General features: G+C 37.7%; 1 pseudogene; it reads right to left on the reverse strand.

Moving 5' to 3' along the window:
* Nucleotides 1-4,161: 4,161 nt before the first annotated feature.
* LOC100688417 lies at nt 4,162-5,003 on the reverse strand (annotated as a pseudogene).
* Between the last annotated feature and the right edge of the window lie 2,512 nt (nt 5,004-7,515).

Here is a 7,515-nt window from a genome sequence, read left to right on the forward strand (position 1 = left end):
GGGGACTCTCCCATGTTACATATTTCTAGGTTCCAGTTGTCTTACTAAATGGATTAAATGACATTATCTTTGCATGTTTATAGTGCTAAATATAAAGAATATTTTGAGACATTTACAAATATAAATGTTAACTAATTACCAGATTAAAAAATTGCAGTCCCTAAGGCTAATTTATAGCAGATGATATGCCCACATAGGTTAAATATGTCCTAGAAATAAATTTGCATTTCGGTGTCAGCTTTCTTCTTTGCAGTTTGCTACCAGCCTGCATACTAGATCTCTCTTTCTTTGTCTCCTACACATCATTGTATTCTCTCTTGGTTTTGAAGATGTGTCTCTTTCCTGGGTCTCTTCCTTTCCTCTGATATTTTCTTGTTCTTGTTTTTGGAATCTCGACTTTTGCCTGTCTTTACATATAGTTGTGCCCAAGTATATTTATAAGATTCTCCTTTTAGGGATCCCTGGGTGGCACAGCGGTTTGGCGCCTGCCTTTGGCCCAGGGCGCGATCCTGGAGATCTGGGATCGAATCCCATGTCGGGCTCCTGGTGCATGGAGCCTGCTTCTCCCTCTGCCTGTGTCTCTACCTCTGCTCTCTCTCTCTCTCTCTCTCTCTCTCTGTGACTATCATAAATAAATCAAAATTAAAAAAAAAGATTCTCCTTTTAATGCCTTATTTTTCTCTTTCATGCTCATTCCTCAGAAAAAGAGTTATATAATAAAATTTTATTGAATCCTACGATATGCCAAATAATGTGCAAAGCACTAGGAGCAAGGTGGTCCAAGGCAGAGGCTCCAGACTCTAAGAGTTCGGTCTCTCACTAATTCGATAATCATTTATCCTCACTTCCTCTCCTCTGCAGTCCCAGCCCCAAATCATATACTTAGCATCTCTGCTTGGAAGTCCTGTAGGCACTGCACACTGGATATGGAAGAAACCAGAACTCATTATTTTTCCCTGTAACCCTACTCTCCTGTGTTCCCTTTCTCTATTAAATAGCATTGTCTGAAGCTCTCATATTAGCAAGTTTATCATCCTCTCATTATCTGTTTAGCTGCCACTTCTTGTTTACTTTGCCTCTGATATGTCTCTCAGGTCCATTTCCTTCTCCCTCTTTCCACTGACTTGGTAAAGGTCTCCATCGGCTCTCACTAGCACAGCTAGAGTGCCTTTTATTTGTGTCCCTGCTTCCAGGTTACCATCTGACTCCTGAGCTGTCCTTTTACTCACACTTTCCTGCATCTCATTCTCTTGCTTACTTTCAGTGAAGCCCATAATCATTCCCCACATGCCCTAACTATTCTCCCGCCATTTTTACCCTTGTGCTCATGCCCTAGCAGCACCAGACTAGATGAATTCCTCCCACACTCCCATGTCTTGCATGCCTTAGTGACTTGGTTGACTCCTGGGCCCGCAATTTCCTTCCTCTCCATCTTTGCTTGGTGAACTTCAACCTTCAAGGCTTAAATTCTTTTGGGGATGATTCTTTATCTGTGAAGCTGTCTCCACATCCCCTGTTCTTTGTTCATACTCTTAGAACACTTTACATATTATTTTATATTCCTGGGATCTTCAGTGTTTGGCACATGGTAGATAATCTTTTTTTCTTTTTTTGGTGGCTGCTTAATAAGTAAAATGAAATTTGTTACATTTTTATATCTAAAGCTCTGTCTCTATGTGATCCATAACAACTTATTTTAACAAAAGACTGGGCTGTTGAACAGTTGATATATTTAATGATGTGAAGGCAATTGTGAAATGCAAGTTTTGATTTACTGAGTTTACATTTAACTTGAAATTACATCTTACTACAAAAAGAGAGTTCATTTTTTTTCATATCTTTAGGCTTTTCTTTCTTAAAACACATTCTGAGGGAGGAATTGTACCCGAAATATTTAGATAGTCCAGTTTGCCTCACTTAATTTTAGCAGATGGGTTGAAGAAACTGAAAGTTCTCTGAGATTTTGCAAAGCATGATTGCTTTAGATTCTAGGTCTACATTATACTCAATATTGTACTTTGCACTTTAATGATGAAAATACTAGGTAGTAATATGATTTCTTTTTCTTCTCTCATTGATTATTGGGAATATAAATGATAAGAAGGCATATAATTAATTCCATGTATTCTATTAATATATTTATTCATAAGCTAGTTATATAACTCATTATCATTATTTTACATAGTAAAATTATTGAGTTCAGTTATTACGTGATGCTTTGGGTTTTTCCTTTAAGTTCTAGGTATTCTAGGGCAATGAGTAGGTTAGTTTATTATTGCTACAGTCTGCTCTAGGAATATCTTCCTAGTAATCTGATTGTCTCCACAGGGGGGATTCTGCAGATACACTCAACTCATTTACAGCTCAGGATGACATGAAAGCTGAGGGACAACAAAAATTTAGTAATGCTATTGGTGTGTTAGGCTGCATGTGGGTATTTTCCCAGGTTCTTCTTGGAATTTTTTTTTCTTGGATTTAATATTATTTCCAAGGGATTTTCTTTTGCAGTGTCTAATCTAAGAAGTGTGGCAAAAGAAGACTTAGGATTCTCTTTTTTAAAACATTTAAATATAAAATCGTTTAGTACAGTAGAAAGCAGAAACAAAAATTGGGAAAAGTGTTAAACTGACTCTGAACATTAACTGTTTTTAGTGATTGGATGGTATACAGAGGGATCTATCAAAAATGGTACTATTAAAACAAAAGTGAGTTCTAAATATCTTTTCCCCCAACCAAGCACATACTATGTTATGGCGCTTTAGCTATTACTCACATCAAACTTAGATCTGTAGCTATCAGAGAAACAAACCACCCTCTAACAACTTGCTAAATAAAAGGTTTTATTCTCTTTTAGTCTTTACTGACCCAATCCCATTTGCTGGAGTCTACATAATTCAGGCTGGTAGTAAGTGTTCCTGATTCTAAGATGTTTCCTATTATCACTAGGCTGGGTTAGGTACCTGTATATTGCACATTTCTATCACTGTATTTTTCCATCCCATCTTTATTATGATTTGTTTCATGTGTCAGTCTCCATCATTAGCCTATGAACTCCTTGGGACCAGGGGCTATTCTTTACTTATCTGTGCCAAACACTGTGTCTTCAGTGTAGTAGTGAATACCGTATGAATGTTTGTTTGTATAATTAATAGTGAAATCAACTCTCAGGGACTGGAATTTTCATTGAGGGACAGCACCACTGAAAGATCTTATTTGAAAAACTGGATTAAATATAATATCACTTAAATTTTAGAGACACATCTGAATCACTGCATTAAACTGCTGTGTTTAATTTAGTTCTAAAATAAAAGCAGTATCTCTTGTCCTCCAGTTATTGAAAGGGTATATTTTTAAAAGAGAAAGTAGAGGTGAATTAAAAAGCATATAGAAAGTCATAAGTGTAAATTGCTTCCTAATATAATCTCTTGAGTTTATGTTTAATAAAGATAAGTTACTCAATCAACAGTTACTCCATGTGTGGGGTATTTGTACATAAATCACTTAGTTTGGCTTGGATCTAACATTGATAGGACATAATTGATCTTTAAAAGTTTTATGAAGAATCACAGACTGTGAAATTAAAGGCAGTTGTATTGCCTAACTTTGTCTTTCCATCAAACAGACACCTGTTTTCTTGGTAGTAGAAATCTTATTTTATGTGTATTATTGACCAGTCCATCAATTAACTCTGTCTCACAATAATTAACTTCTAGTTTATATCAAGAAAACCTACTAGAGTTTTTTAACCTGATAAATTTCTAGCTATTTTTTTCCCCCACCTCCTCAAAAAATGTTCAAAGCAAGCATTAAAACCTGATATTATGTTTCCTGACTCATGATTTGGTAAACCAACTTGTCATTTAGGCTTATGTATTGCAAAATGTTGTTATGTGTGAGAAAAGTTGAAAAATATCCAGTAGGTCAGTTTTATTTTACTTTTCTTAATCTGTAACAAGCTTTCCTTTGAAATCTATTTCCTTCCTTCCTTCCTTCCTTCCTTCCTTCCTTCCTTCCTTCCTTCCTTCTTTCCTTTCTTTCTTTCTTTCTTTTTTTCTTTCTTCTCTCTTTTTTAGAAATGCTACTTCCTGTCAACCTTATTTCTATTTTCTGTTTAAGAATCTGTGGAAGAATAGCTTAGGGCCACTCAGTGGTTATTTTTATTCATTCAGTGACCTGAGCAGTGGGGGCTGCAGACCAATCCTCAATGGCAGCCTGAGTGCTCCAGTCTTCAATAGGGAACTGCTGAATAGTCACAGAGGTCACTTGCGTGCCTTCAGACAAGTCTGCAACCTCGGGTTGAGTAGCAGTAAATTTGGGAGCTGCAGTAGTCCATTTGCTCTGAAATTCCTCCTTGGTCACAGCCTTTTCAACAGTGGTCTACTCTTCCTTTTCAATCTCTTCAGGATTTCTGTAGAAGGAGAGATCAGGCATGTCCTTCCATGGGTGTTCACAGGAGAAGGTGCCATGCACGTGCAGAACTTCCTGGGCCAGCATCCACCACATCAGACCAACTGAGTGAGCTCCATGTTGTTGTATGGGATGACAATATCCACTAGCACAGAGAAGAGTCTGTGTTTCACAGAGCAATGTAGGTAGGTTAACATAAGATGTCTCTCTGCGAGGCTGGTGGTCAGCCCTGGATCAGTAAAGACCAGAGGTCTCAGCTCCTAGAACGCTTCCATTCCAGGATCTGGTTAGTGGATGTCCCAGGAGTGAAGCAGCCAGCAATAGGAATGGCTCCAGTGACAAGCCCAAACTTTAAGCACTGGCTAGTATTCTTGGAGCATATGACACTCACATTAACTGGGTTTTCAATGGCAACCATGGCATGAGATACTGGCAAAAGCTTCTCCCAGATTCTCTTCAGATTTATGATGTAAATACCATCACTTTTCCTTTTGTAGATGGAAGTCAAGTTTGGTGCTACTTAAGTGGGTTCCTGCTGCAAGCAAATTGAGGACATCCTTCTCTTTCATTTGCAGGACATCAAGGACTCTGGACATTGTGAAAGTTTCCTTTTAAGTTAGAATGGAAACCCAGAGCAACACAACACAGATCCTTCTCCGGATAGCTTGGAAAGGCTTTACTTTCTGATAATTCATAAATACTATCATTACCCTTGGAAAAGAGAATAGTTGTGGTAAACTGGATAGTACACAATAGTTAAAGTTTGTAATTAAAATATTTGGAAGTATTTTGTTGTATATGTATTTGTCTCATTCATTAAATTTCGTGGTCCCCAAGGTCATCTATATTAGTTTCTTAGTGCTGCCATAACAAATTACCACAAATTTACTGGCTCAAAACAGCACAAACTTACTATCTTACAGTGCTGGAGGTCAGAGTCTGAAATGACTTTCACTAGGCTGAAATCAAGGTGTTGGCAGGATTCCTTCTGGAGGTTTTATGAATGAATCCACGTCCTTATCTTAGGTAGCTTCTGGAGGCTGCCTGCCTTCTTTGGTTCATGGCTCATTCTTCCATCTTCAGAAACAGCAATCACACCACTCTGACCTTTGCCTCTATTACACTGGGCCCACTTAGATAATCCAAGACAAGCTCCTCATTTCAAAGCTTTTAATCACATCTGCAAAATCCCTTTTGCTATGTGTGTTTTGGGTCCTCCTCAGGTTTGATAGTTTGATAAGAGGACTCAAAGAACTCAAAGCATATAGTAATATTCACAGCTACGATTTATTGCAGCACAAACAACAATCACAACAACAAAACAAAGCCAAGTCAATGAAAGGAAAAGGCACATGGGGCAAATTCTGGGGGAAAGCAGGTGCAATGTTTCAAGGGTCCTCTCCCAGTGGAATCACATAGGGTGTGCTTCATTCTTTGGGCAATGAGTTGTTACAGCACATGTAAAATTTTGCTAACCAGAAAGGTTCATTGGGGATTCAGTGCTCAGGGTTTTTATTGGAGGTGGTTATGTAGGCATACTTTGTCTGCCGTGTGTCAGAATCCCAGATTCCTAGAAGGAATGCAGATGTTCAGCACAAACCATATTGCTTGCACAAACATTTTAGACACAGTAAGCCATTCTTACCAGTTAATGGTGGAACCCTCCAAGATCCAAATTCCTAGAAGCTAGCCAAGCGCTAATTTGCAAGGTCTTTTCAAGGATAGACATTTAGAATTGCAAAGCTATGTTAACTCTTTTCTTCATACTGTGTAAGGTAACATATTGCAGGTTTCAGGGATAAGGATGTGGACGTATTCAGAGGGATCACTATCTGCCCTATAGCATATGTATTTTACTTAATTTTGTATTCACACCTCTAGCCCCAGTGCTTTGCATTCAGTGAGTATGTGGGAAATGCTTCTTGTTTGTGCATTGAGTTGTGGATCATGATTTGTCACATTCCCTGTGTCTCCATCTTTGTAAATAGCATTACCATCCACCTAGTACCTGAATAGAAAATCTATTTAACTTCTTCCTGTTTCTTGCTCTCCACCTGCAATCGATCAATGAGTCCTACTGATTCTGTTCTCTGTTTCTTGATTCTGTTCCATTTCCTTCAAGTCCACTACCACCATTGTAGTCTGGGCCACTGTAACTTCTGGACACTCTTTTTCTATAAACTGTGGACTGGTTTCAAGCTTCTAGTTTGCTTTTCTCCAATCTATTCTTCATATAGAAACAAGAGTGTTCTTTTAAAAACAAAAATCTAATTGCATTACTGCTCTATTAAAAACACACAGTGGTCTCTGTCTACTCCTCCAGATTCAATTTTTACCCTATTTTATCTTGCATATCTATACATCTTACAATCAACTTGAACTCCTCTTGTTTTTTCAAGGAAGACATATTCCCTCCTTACCTCCAGGGTTTTACATGACTTTGTTCCTTTGTACCAAATGTTTTCTTCCTTCTTTGCCAAGTTAATTCTGATTATCCCTTCACTTAACTCTCAGCAAAAACATTTCTTTCTCAGGGAATCTTAGCAGGCATCTAAACTTGTTAGGTTCCTCTATTATCTGGCCATTTATATCCTGTACTTTGCCTCTCATTAGGCTTATCCCAGAAGTTATGATTTTGTCTATCTTCTCTGCTAGATTATAATATGGCAGAGACTCTGTTTTGTTTGCCATTATATCTCTAATATAAAGCACACGGATCTGGACATAGTAAGTTTCTAGTAAATGTTTCCTAAATGAGTGAATGAATTAATCCTGAAAGTTTTTAAGAATGATTGCCTGGCTGCTTTGGAAAATGGTCTGGCAGTTCCTCAAAAGGCTAAACAAAGAGTTACTGTGACCCAGCAATTGTCCTCCTACATATTCACCCAAGAGAAATGAAAATGTAACTCCCACAAAAAATTATATATAAAATTTCATAGCAGCATATTGCCAGCATAATAGCCAAAATGTGGAAACAACTCAAATCTCCATCAACTGATGAAAGGATAAATACAATGTGGTGTAGTCATGCAATTGAATATTTTTTGGCAATAAAAAGAAATGAAGTGCTGATATATGCTACAACATAGATGCACCTCAAAAATATGC

This window comes from Canis lupus, chromosome 12 (genome assembly GCF_011100685.1).
Source record: "Canis lupus familiaris isolate Mischka breed German Shepherd chromosome 12, alternate assembly UU_Cfam_GSD_1.0, whole genome shotgun sequence".
In the NCBI taxonomy this organism is placed as follows: domain Eukaryota; kingdom Metazoa; phylum Chordata; class Mammalia; order Carnivora; family Canidae; genus Canis; species Canis lupus.